The sequence below is a fragment of the Zophobas morio genome, unplaced genomic scaffold, assembly GCF_036711695.1.
Source record: "Zophobas morio isolate AGI-343-1 ecotype UQ-CSIRO unplaced genomic scaffold, CSIRO_AGI_Zmor_V1 ptg000021l, whole genome shotgun sequence".
NCBI classification, from domain to species: Eukaryota; Metazoa; Arthropoda; class Insecta; order Coleoptera; family Tenebrionidae; genus Zophobas; species Zophobas morio.
In genome coordinates, this window is record NW_026972126.1 from 2,356,406 (window position 1) to 2,369,385 (window position 12,980).

The 12,980-nt window shown below is 33.9% G+C and overlaps 1 long non-coding RNA gene across 1 annotated transcript; it reads right to left on the bottom strand.

Annotated features, from left to right (window-relative positions):
• Positions 1-253: 253 nt before the first annotated feature.
• On the bottom strand, positions 254-1,678 carry LOC135131983 (uncharacterized). The gene is made up of 3 exons (XR_010280961.1): positions 1,506-1,678; positions 1,048-1,194; positions 254-335 (listed from the first exon to the last, which is right to left on the bottom strand). It is a non-coding gene; the product is annotated as an uncharacterized LOC135131983 (long non-coding RNA).
• Positions 1,679-12,980: the final 11,302 nt, after the last annotated feature.

The window sequence follows — 12,980 nt, forward strand, 5'->3', positions numbered from 1 at the left end:
TTGTTGCAGCGTACTTACAGAGGGAAGACATAGCAGTTTATACAGTAGGCGATACAATTTGGGACTAGTCTTCCACATAATAATACAATTAATTTTTTCTTCGTCTGTGAAGGTCCTGCCGTACTTCTTCTTCCCGTAGTTTCGAAATTGACACTTTAAAAGAGTCTGCTGAAATGGTGTCATATTATTCAGCATTTCTTCAAGTTTTCTGTTTTCTTTCAAAATTTTGGAAGTTTCTTTCACCAACTTCTTACTTGTCAAAATTTTTTTTTCCAAACCACGCACCTTTCTTTTCAAACGTTTAACTTCATTCTTTAATTCATTGCTCTGAAGAGCTATCAAAAAAAAAAGATGTTTAAAAAAAATGTTCGCTCGACATGAAAAAATTAAATATTGGTACCTACTAAGGTTGGGTATAATAACACTAACAAAATTATTTTTAATCTTTATTCTTTTTTAAAGAAAACTATTTATAAATAATGTAAATATGTACTACCAACGAAAGGAATCAGGTATCTAATGTGTCTACCAAAAATTTGGTAAACTACTAGGTAATGGAAGCAGTTATGAAAGGAATAGTTTAAAGAAACTCAAAAAATAAATAAGGGTGGATGTTTAAAGAGAAAAGAATAATATCAGCATTCAAATGAACATCACAGTGAGTTAACAAGAAAATTGGAAAACAAGATGAAAACAGGAATTTGAGAGCATGTTTTCAACACACTGCTGGGTTTATTGCAGGAAATTTAGGAGAAAACAAACATCTGCAGGAGATTCTAAGTTAAAAAAAATTGCATGCTGATTTTATAATCTACATAATATTTACACGTAAGTTGTGAAGGTAGAATCTTCTTTTAACTTACAGACAGTAGCCATCTTTACCTATGGTGAAGGATGAGACAAAAAAGTGTATGAACCTATCTGAAACTTATCAACAAAAGTAAGAAAAACCACCAGACGCAATCGTAGTCATTAATAGTACCTAAATGTAGTTTGGTGTGTTTAAATTTCTTATAAAAAAAAAAGAAACAATAATTGCAAACGTACCAATAATTTGCCTTTCATGTGGTGCCTCGTCTTTTTCTAAAATGTCCACATCATCTTCTTTATCAAAATCATCAGTGACGTCATGTTCCCGTTCTTCGCAAGGATCATTTGCAACAATTGTAGGTGTTTTTGCCACGATGCGAGCAACTAAAAAATAATACAGTATATAAGTCAGTGTCATATTTAAGAGTTTTAACGTATATAGCCATATTTTTTTGTATGTGCATAGTAGACAGTATAATCAAAATAATAATACTCGATGCCCTTTTTCATTTTTCAACCACAAGACCACAGATTTGTGATCTTGAAATGTTATATTATGTTGATATAGTCCAAAAGAAAAATATATTTATACTCAAACTATCACCGCGACAGCACGGGATGTAGCGTATGAGATACAATTCCGGGCGTTGCTAATAAGTATAAAATAAATTAAGGGAGTAAAGATATATCATCACCTTTAACATTTCTATCAGAGTCATGATCGAGTGTACCAGAACGTTTCCTTTCAAATGTGTGAAGTCCACTTGTAGAGGGTACTTCCTGCAAATCTTGGTAAAAGTCGAGCTCAATTGTAGTACTTGTCTCATAATTATTTGGGCAATCAATCAAGTTGAGATCGCAGTCATTGTTTGAAGCAACCGCTAGAAAATTGTTACCTTATTAGAATTATTGTAAAAATGTTCACAGAGTAATGCGAATAAGTCGTTTTTAATGTTTCTCAATATCATGCAACATGCAACCCAAATTGTGACCCTGTGTGTAATGTATAGTAATACCGTATCATAACAAAATAGCAATTTAAATAGCTCTACAAAAGTTTATTTATACCTGTAGGTAAACCCAAAGATGGTAAGATATCCTTCTTTAGACGATGGTTTATTAGGATATTCTCTGGAAAATGTCTTCCACAGATTCTAAAGTGTTTATGAACATCTTCCGGTTTGCGATTTTTCAAATGTTCGTTTCCGCAAAGGTTTATCCATTTTTTAAAACGTGTGATTTCCTTTTTTGGATCCGGAAAGCGCAACACGGGCACTCCTTTGGGGATTCTACCACAAAGTGGAACACAGCAGCTAACGTGTTGATATTCCATTATTACCTGTTAAAAAAGTGTTGTAAATAATGTAACGCATTTAACTAATATAGGCTTCTATAATATGTATTTTTAAATTTGAAACTTCAAAATTGTCAGAGTTCAAACAATATTTTCTTCATTTAAAAACATTTCACATTGATAAGCTAAGGAAAAACAATATTTTGAAATTATATCCAAAAGTTTTATAACTACAGAAATGCCTATAAATATCGGAGCTTAGCCCTTATGACTTTCTTAGGAAGTCTGCAAGGCACTAGAGCCTCACGATTCTAAAACATATATGAATGTGACTTGGAGTAAACTATTTCTGCCAACAAAGCCACAGAAGAAACATTCTAAACATATAAACTACCGCCCTTACCTGCTGCACTTTAAAGGCAAACTGCTTTCTAGTAACAAAAAAGTCTCTTAAAATGGTGAAAAGTTTCTAAACTAATAAACAAAAATGCGAAAGAACGGAACGAGAACACAAAAACGAACAGTAACACAAACGCAAACAATAACACTATAAACTACAACGAAGAACGAAAACGAGGAACGAAGAACGAAAACGAGGAACGAAGAACGAAAACGAGGAACAAATAACTCAAAATAACAACAAAACGCAAAAGGAAACCACTAAAACACCAGAAAAAATCACTTCGATACGCTAAACGAGCTCGCTCAGAAAATCAAATAAATTGACATAAAAAACACACTCTTGATTCAAATTTCAATTTTCATTGCGCTGCAGTAGCGCCATCTGCTTTCGACGGAGTGAACTATCTGTCAGTTTATGAATGAAATCTTTTTACTACGATTTTTACAAATGACATGACAAAACCCACTGAGCTGAAGGGCCCTGGTATTAGAATATCTGGTTGACCGAGCTTCACTCGGCTCGTTTGGTAGTATTAGATCAGATTAGGACAGATAAATATGCGTATAGTATGCATTTTGAAGTACACGCGCTAGTTAAAAATACACATTAAAAAAGAAATTCCATAAGCAGTCTTTGTTTTAAATAGTGATGAGTGACATGTAGAGATTAAAGAATGGAAAACTGGAATTATTGCTTGACATTTTTATTAAAATCTCATTTGTTACCCAAGTTCTCTCTCTGTCGTTCTCTTTTTTTCCTAGTTCTCTCTCTCGACTCTAGAAAAAGGTCACAACCACTTTCTTACTGCCAGAATGGTTTCGCCTCTGGTGTGATTAACATACTGAGTTACCGTGCTCTTTTGCGTTATTCCTAATTTCTCAATCTCAACCCTGCTCCCGAAGATGCCACTTACGAAAGTGTGCGAAAAGTTGAGCCCAAAAACTGAAATAATACGGTCCCATCCCGGAAAACGATCACATATTGACCCTGACCGTCGAACCTCTGAAATGAATGCTTGACAACATAACCTTAACTCAACGCACTTTCGTGTGCCTTTTATCCGCTCACTGTTTAGTTTTCCGTAAATTTTGTCACCTCAGAGGGTGAATTTTAACGTCCTCTATACAGTGGAGTATGTTTCGGTACGTACAATTGAAGATAAAAAGGTACGTCAAACGTACTGTCAGACTGTCACCCAAACTTCTCTTATAAAACAATCTCGTGTTCGTGTAGTGTCATCCGATGTTACCTAGCAACGAATATAATTCACTGCCTGAAAATTGCTGAAAATGTATGAAGCTGTAATTTTCAGAAGTTAAAACTATGATGAATCGATTTCTTGACCCAAAAAAACCCCAACCTGTAAATTTCATCGAAATCGTTAGAGCCGTTTTCGAGAAACCCATTATATATATAGATATATATTTATATATATGTTAATGATAACTTTCGACCTCAAATTCTCTCACGTATATATACTTTTGGGCTCAAATTGGAAGTTTCGGCCTCGCCGTAGCTTTTGAGGCCGAAGTGACTCACACATTCAACGTAACATTTGGACTCACGCACATCCAGTGACATCTTTTAACAGTAATTTTAACAATTTTGGTTTGAGAAAAGATTGTTAAGTATAAAAGTTGGTTGCATAGATGATTTACTTAACAAAGCTAATATTATGACTAGGTTTTATATAAATACGGGAAGTTGTTTGAAGGTAGTAATTTCCAGAAGAATGTTGGAAATTTATCTAAAATTAAAGAAAATATAAAGCAACTGAAAACAATTGGACAGTAGAAGAGCCAAAAATTCAGAAAGAAGTTAGAGAGTAAGAAAGAAAAAAAAAGATACACAACAGCTATAGAATGTAAGAAACGGAAAGTTGAGGACATGGAATGAAGACAGGGAAATTTGGATGAAAAATTTTACAAAGAGAGTTGGAATTAACTGAGCAAGGAAGCATAAAGAGAAGGGGTAATAATTATAAAAAAAAATAGAGAGGGAATGGAAAAGAAAAGCGGGGAGGACAAATGGGGTTTAAAATTGCTTGTTTGAAATATTGCATTATTAAGAAAAATAAACAGAATTTATTTAATGAGTACATAAAATTTTGATTTTGTGTGATTAACAGAAACATGGATACTAAAGAGTAAGGGGAATAAATTGAACAAGGAAAAAGGAAAAGTTGAGGGTGAAGCAAGTGGGGGATCCATAACAGGGGTGACAAAAGATATAAAACAAATCGAAGAGCGGGTAATAGAAGTGGAACGCATAGTGGAAAGAAAGATAAAAGAAAAAAAGAATTTGCATATTGTATTGCATTGCAATTAAAAAAAAATTTGAAGAAAAAAATTTAAGAAAAAATTGAAGAGTCTAACGAAGAATTTCTTCTGATAGGAGATGGTTTTAACGCCAAAATAGGCAACAAAAGCAGGGAATATAGCGGAGAACGCACAGAAAAATCTAAAGATAAAATTTTAAATAAAGACAGAAAATTTCTATGGAAATTAATTGAAGAAGCCGAAACATTTAAATTAGGAGAAAGAATTGATTCCGACCACATGCTATAAGAAGTAAAATTGAGGGATAGAAGTAAGGAAGTAGATAAAAAGGAGAAGGGAACTGAGCATTATAAAAGATGTTGGAAATTGAATTCAAAAGAAGTAAGCTAAAATAAAATAGAAGAATTAAAAACAACAACTGAAAAAGCAGCAATAAGAAAAGGATTTATAACGAAGAAATCAGAAAAGAGAAACAAATGGCGGGTTAATAGATGCAGAGATTTAAAAACATAAGAAAGAAAATGTTTACGAAGGTGTAAAAAGGGAAAGATAAAAAAGAAGAGTACTGTCCAGCAAGAAATAATAACAGGTCGGTGTGAAGAAAAAAAAGAAGAGATTCCGAAAGAAGAAATAAAATAAAAGCCATAAAATCAGAGCAAGAACCAAAATAAGGAAAAACAAAAACATGATCAGTGAAGAAATGCTAATAATACAATGGAAGTACCATTTCATGAAACTAATGAGTGGAAATGAGAGTATTGTAGCGCAAAAGAGTTAAACCGAGAATGCTGAGAGAGAAAGAATGGCCGAACATTACAGTGGAAAAAATATGGAAACAAGTTGGAGGGTCGAAAAGAGGGAAAAGACCAGGGAGGAATGGATTGGTAAATGATGTATGGACGTTTAGAACGGATGATTTGATTGAAAGACTGTGTGAAATAATGAATGAGATGTGGAAAAGTAAAGGTCTCCTCGAAAGTGGCGACAAGGACAAATACGTCCAATGGCGAGTATAAAGGAACCTAGGTACAATGGGGGTTATACTCGTCTAAAGATAATATCAGAAACAACGCCAAGGTACCTAGAGAGAGAAAGAACGAAGGAGAAAAAGTAATTGCTAGACAGAGGGGTGGACATGAAGAAAGAAACAATAACTTTTGCTTAAGCGAAAGCAGAAGAATATATAGGATGTGTGGAGAAGTGCAAGAGACTTTAGAATACATGCTACAAGACTAGGGCGAAATTAAAGAAAAAAGGAAAGTATAACAGAAATATTGAATGAAGATGGAAGAGAAGCTGGGTGGATGAAAGGAGTGGAAAAGAGCGGAGTAAGGCTGGAGCAAAGGGGATGCGATAAAGGAAGTAAATTGTAAAATCCTTGATTGTTGACCATTATTATTGCTATACCACACCAAAATAGTATAAATAAAAATAAATAATTGGCAGAGTGGTGAACTATCTAGCCTAAAATTATTTTCATCTTTTGTACAATTCGGCCTCACAGAATCGTAGAAAACAACTTTCAAACTTACAACCCAAGCTAAAATTAACTTAATAGCAGTTATTTTAATAACAAATAAGAGAAATAAACCTACAAGAAAAAGTCATAATTGTGTTATTAATTATGAAGTGACTATTAAAAAAATCTAAAGATTGTGATGCCAAAAGTTACTTTAAATCAAATAATGGCTTTCATCCATAGAAACTTTTGGCCTCATAATTACATGACGAATGACTTTCGGACTCATGTGCTAACATACATTAAAGTATAAGGTACATGAATAAATCTAAAATCGGAAACCCAAAATTTGGTCAAATCGAGGCAGAAAAATTCATGTGAATCAATATTCGGTGCTATATATTCAGGCACACCCCCAAGTGTAAAGATTCAGATTATTTCCATAATACGAAACATTTTGTATGAAGTTAAAACAAAATTAGACTGTGGATGGTAGAAGTATCTGTAGACGCATTCATAAAAATATTTTTTATTCAAAGTTAAAGTGATAATTTAAATTTTTTAAATACTTGCTACTTAACCAAATATAAAGGAAGATAGGTCCAAAGTTGCTATAAATGAGCTAATTATTTTGATATGTTTGTTTCCATATTAGCGTGGGTATAAATTTGGGTTAGGTAGTTCTGCAATCAACCAATTATTTATTTTTATTTATACTATTTTGGTGATACCAGTTTCAGGGTTCATCCCCTTTCTCAGCCACCTCGTCAGTAAACCTATGACACTTTAAAAAAGTCAATATTTGGTTAGATTTTTGGACTTATTAGTGTTAATATTATCTGGAAATTGATGTGCCGTTTTTTGATCCTAAAATACTTGATTTTTGACCATTATTCTTGCTATACCACACGAAAATATTATAAATAAAAATAAATAATTGGCTGAATGTTGAACTATCTAACCTAAAATTATTTTCATATTTTGTAGACTTTGGCCTCACAGAATCGTAGAGAACAACTTTCAAACATACAACCCAAGCTAAAATTAACTTAATAGCAGTTATTTTAATAACAAATAAGAGAAATAAACCTACAAGAAAAAGTCATAATTGTGTTATTAATTATGAAGTAACTATTAAAAAAATCTAAAGATTGTGATGCCAAAAGTTACTTTAAATCAAATAATGGCTTTCATCCATAGAAACTTTTGGCCTCATAATTACATGACGAATAACTTTCGGACTCATGTGCTAACATACATTAAAGTACAAGGTACATGAATAAATCTAAAATCGGAAACCCAAAATTTGGTCAAATCGAGGCAGTAAAATTCATGTGAATCAATATTCGGTGCTATATATTCAGGCACACCCCCAAGTGTAAAGATTCAGATTTTTTCCATTATACGAAACATTTTGTATGAAGTTAAAACAAAATTAGACTGTGAATGGTAGAAGTATCTGTAGACGCATTCATAAAAATATTTTTTATTCAAAGTTAAAGTGATAATTTACATTTTTTAAGTACTTGCTACTTAGACAAATATAAAATACGAGAGTTCGAAAGTTGCTATAAATGAGCTAATTATTTTGATATTTGTGTTTCCATATTAGCGTGGGTATAAAGTTGGGTTATGTAGTTCTGCAATCAACCAATTATTTATTTTTATTTATACTATTTTGGTGATACCAGTTTCAGGGTTCATCCCCTTCCTCAGCCACCTCGTCAGTAAACCTATAACACTTTAAAAAGTCAATATTTGGTTAAATTTTTAGACTTATTAGTGTTAATATTATCAGGAATTTGATCTGCCGTTTTTTGAGCCTAAAATACTTGATTGTTGACCATTATTCTTGCTAAACCACACGAAAATAGTTTAAATAAAAATAAATAATTGGCAGAGTGTTGAACTATCTAACCTAAAATTATTTTCATCTTTTGTAGACTTTGGCCTCACAGAATCGTAGAAAACAACTTTCAAACTTACAACCCAAGCTAAAATTAACTTAACAGCAGTTATTTTAATAACAAATAAGAGAAATAAACCTACAAGAAAAAGTCATAATTGTATTATTAATTGTGAAGTGACTATTAAAAAAATCTAAAGATTGTGATGCCAAAAGTTACTTTAAATCAAATAATGGCTTTCATCCATAGAAACTTTTGGCCTCATAATTACATGACGAATGACTTTCGGACTCATGTGCTAACATACATTAAAGTATAAGGTACATGAATAAATCTAAAATCGGAAACCCAAAATTTGGTCAAATCGAGGCAGAAAAATTCATGTGAATCAATATTCGGTGCTATATATTCAGGCACACCCCCAAGTGTAAAGATTCAGATTATTTCCATAATACGAAACATTTTGTATGAAGTTAAAACAAAATTAGACTGTGGATGGTAGAAGTATCTGTAGACGCATTCATAAAAATATTTTTTATTCAAAGTTAAAGTGATAATTTAAATTTTTTAAATACTTGCTACTTAGCCAAATATAAAGGAAGATAGGTCCAAAGTTGCTATAAATGAGCTAATTATTTTGATATGTTTGTTTCCATATTAGCGTGGGTATAAATTTGGGTTAGGTAGTTCTGCAACCAACCAATTATTTATTTTTATTTATACTATTTTGGTGATACCAGTTTCAGGGTTCATCCCCTTTCTCAGCCACCTCGACAGTAAACTTATGACACTTTAAAAAAGTCAATATTTGGTTAGATTTTTAGACTTATTAGTGTTAATATTATCTGGAAATTGATGTGCCGTTTGTTGATCCTAAAATACTTGATTTTTGACCATTATTCTTGCTATACCACACGAAAATAGTATAAATAAAAATAAATAATTGGCTGAATGTTGAACTATCTAACCTAAAATTATTTTTATCTTTTGTAGATTTTGGCCTCACAGAATCGTAGAGAACAACTTTCAAACATACAACCCAAGCTAAAATTAACTTAATAGCAGTTATTTTAATAACAAATAAGAGAAATAAACCTACAAGAAAAAGTCATAATTGTGTTATTAATTATGAAGTAACTATTAAAAAAATCTAAAGATTGTGATGCCAAAAGTTACTTTAAATCAAATAATGGCTTTCATCCATAGAAACTTTTGGCCTCATAATTACATGACGAATAACTTTCGGACTCATGTGCTAACATACCATAAAGTACAAGGTACATGAATAAATCTAAAATCGGAAACCCAAAATTTGGTCAAATCGAGGCAGTAAAATTCATGTGAATCAATATTCGGTGCTATATATTCAGGCACACCCCCAAGTGTAAAGATTCAGATTTTTTCCATAATACGAAACATTGTGTATGAAGTTAAAAAAAAATTAGACTGTGAATGGTAGAAGTATCTGTAGACGCATTCATAAAAATATTTTTTATTCAAAGTTAAAGTGATAATTTACATTTTTTAAGTACTTGCTACTTAGACAAATATAAAATACGAGAGTTCGAAAGTTGCTATAAATGAGCTAATTATTTTGATATTTGTGTTTCCATATTAGCGTGGGTATAAAGTTGGGTTATGTAGTTCTGCAATCAACCAATTATTTATTTTTATTTATACTATTTTGGTGATACCAGTTTCAGGGTTCATCCCCTTCCTCAGCCACCTCGTCAGTAAACCTATAACACTTTAAAAAGTCAATATTTGGTTAAATTTTTAGACTTATTAGTGTTAATATTATCAGGAATTTGATCTGCCGTTTTTTGATCCTAAAATACTTGATTGTTGACCATTATTCTTGTTAAACCACACGAAAATAGTATAAATAAAAATAAATAATTGGCAGAGTGTTGAACTATCTAACCTAAAATTATTTTCATCTTTTGTAGACTTTGGCCTCACAGAATCGTAGAAAACAACTTTCAAACTAACAACCCAAGCTAAAATTAACTTAACAGAAGTTATTTTAATAACAATGTAATAACCCAAACCTCCCGCCTTTTATTTGACATTGAACAAAATTTGAAAAAGCCCGCTAAAATTTAAAATTTGACCTTGGCTGTGATCGTCTACAAAAGTGGGACCCTACATTGTGTTTTGAAAACTGGCGGGAGGCGTTCGTTCATACAAATTGGCGCACTGCGGAGCGGGAAGAGTGACGGATTTAAAAAACTTATATTTGGAAAAAAAAAACTATGAAAAATAAATCCAATAAGAGCTCAAGAGACCTTGGCCAAGGGCCCCAGAAGAGCTTAAAGAATTTATTCCTCAGAGAAAAAAAAACCTTTATTTTCACTCGAACCTGAGAACATAGAATAAATATTAGCAACCTTACAAGTACAACAAAAAAAAAGCAAAATAAAAAGTCGCGGAACTCTCAGAAAGTAAATGGATGGCAACGTTACAGATATTATGGCAGTGTGGCCTCTACAAACAAAATGGGGGGCGCACAGCGGGGGCAGGGCGAAGGCCCCACACCCCGTGAAGGTCCACATAGTCCTACCTCACCACTTCACGCGCGTGGTCTTACGCACCCACCTGACATAGGTTGACCTTCCTGTTTCCCGCGTACAAGGTAATTCGGTAAAACTCCGAGTCCGCTAGGGCCGGAAGTCTAGCAAGACCCGCAGACACTCGCACGGAGACGCCGACGCCACCGCGTCCACGCCACACGACCCCCGAGTTAACTAGCGTTATCAAAATGAGTATTTGGATTTCAGACAAGCAATAAGCGTAATTTAATTGGCCACACTCCATCAACACTTGTTTTAAATAACAAAGAAATTGAAATGAGATTAAATTATGCACGTGTGATCAACAATCTTATGCAATAAAGAAAATGAAGTGAGAAATTATTCATGTTTTTATCAATAACTTTAAAGAACAAGAATTTTTGAAAGAGATTAAATTATTCACATTTTGGCAATGATTTTAATGAAATATTTATCTGACATTAAACAACGAAGTTACGACTGCATTAAAATGATCTGGGCAAAGTTACGTTATTGACCGAATTAAACAAACAAACCCCCCTCCCTTCAACACATCCCCAAACAAAAGACACATAAATAAAAACACATACGAAATAAACAGAACAACACATAAAAATGCGACACATAAAATATGCAAAATAAATAAAATATAGGTAATCGTAGGTGCACATTCAATTTGAATTGTACCTTTCTTTCAATAACATTCATTTTCAAATTCATCAACAGTTTTCGGTCAACAACAAATCCCCAATGACTAATACAAAAATTCACAAAGGTTGCCCTTGAAATTCCCCGGTCAACACCCCGTACCTGCACCCTACCACTTTCTCTTTCTATTTTGAACGGCTGAATATTTGAAAACTACATGAAATTTTCAGGCATTAGAGTTTACAACAACCGGATAATAAATCGAGGAAAAGCCATTCAAATATCTTAGATCTTATAATGTCAGCCAAATTGATGTGCCTAATTAATCCATGTTATTAACACAAAGGAAAAAAAATCCCCCGTCCCCCAGACTCTAATATTATTAATTTTCTAATGCCTTTCTCAGCGTTAATTTTAGTTAAAGATTCGCTTGTTCAGATCATGTTTGAATTTACTTTACTCACACGTGCTCAAATTATGCAACGCAAAATAATAACTCGAAAATCGCCATCCAACTTTCCGCATAACATTCGCTAAATAAAACTGCCCTAGCTAACGTAATTCCCTGAAAGGCCCTACTAAAACGGATTGAAATTATGTTGAAAAGATTAGTACGAAAATTATCGGCCATGGCGTCATCCGGAAGTGCCGCCATTTTTGGTAGCGTCCGTTCGCGTATGTGACGCCCGCGAAGCTCACAGGTGTGGTTCCCGCGTCTCACCTACTCCGTAACCATCGAGAAGCAACGCCGCTTCTTCCACCAGCACACACGGAATCACGTGGAAAACATACCTCTCGGATCTTCAAACCAAATACGTGCTCACCACCGAAATAACCTCTCTGTGTTCGAACGTAGCAGAGAATTCTTACGTTCGCTGGTTCGTCAGGGGGGTGGAACTCCGTTAGAAGAAACCAGCACTAGAACAGGAAACAAACAGCGCACAGACATTTGAAAAAAACACAGAGAGCACCAACCTGACGTCTTACTCGAAAGAAAGACCAAGTCGAACTGACCGCGACTCACCCCGCTCAAACACACCCTTCTGCGCATCTCTCTCTTAGTGGTTTTCGTTTCTTTCCATTTCCATCCCTTTTCTTACCAAAAGTTTGGCGCGCGGAAATTTGGTTCGAAACGGCTTACTACAGACGTCCCCCAGCGTCTTCGGAGTGGAGTGTCAGCGCAACGAGCGGAGACGCTTACTTAAATGGTAGGCCGTTGAGATTTGGATGCGTCCCCCCGTTTCTTGTGTACCTGTTGGTAGGAAGCGGCAGTGCCACTGGTGGCTAGCTGGTTACCACCTATTGGATGAGAAAAAAAACAAATAAGTACATATACAACAGAAAATACACTCTTCCGGGGCAGTGCATCGACATTGCATGCTGGTCACGCGGCACCAATTCTGTAATAACCCAAACCTCCCGCCTTTTATTTGACATTGAACAAAATTTGAAAAAGCCCGCTAAAATTTAAAATTTGACCTTGGCTGTGATCGTCTACAAAAGTGGGACCCTACATTGTGTTTTGAAAACTGGCGGGAGGCGTTCGTTCATACAAATTGGCGCACTGCGGAGCGGGAAGAGTGACGGATTTAAAAAACTTATATTTGGAAAAAAAAAACTATGAAAAA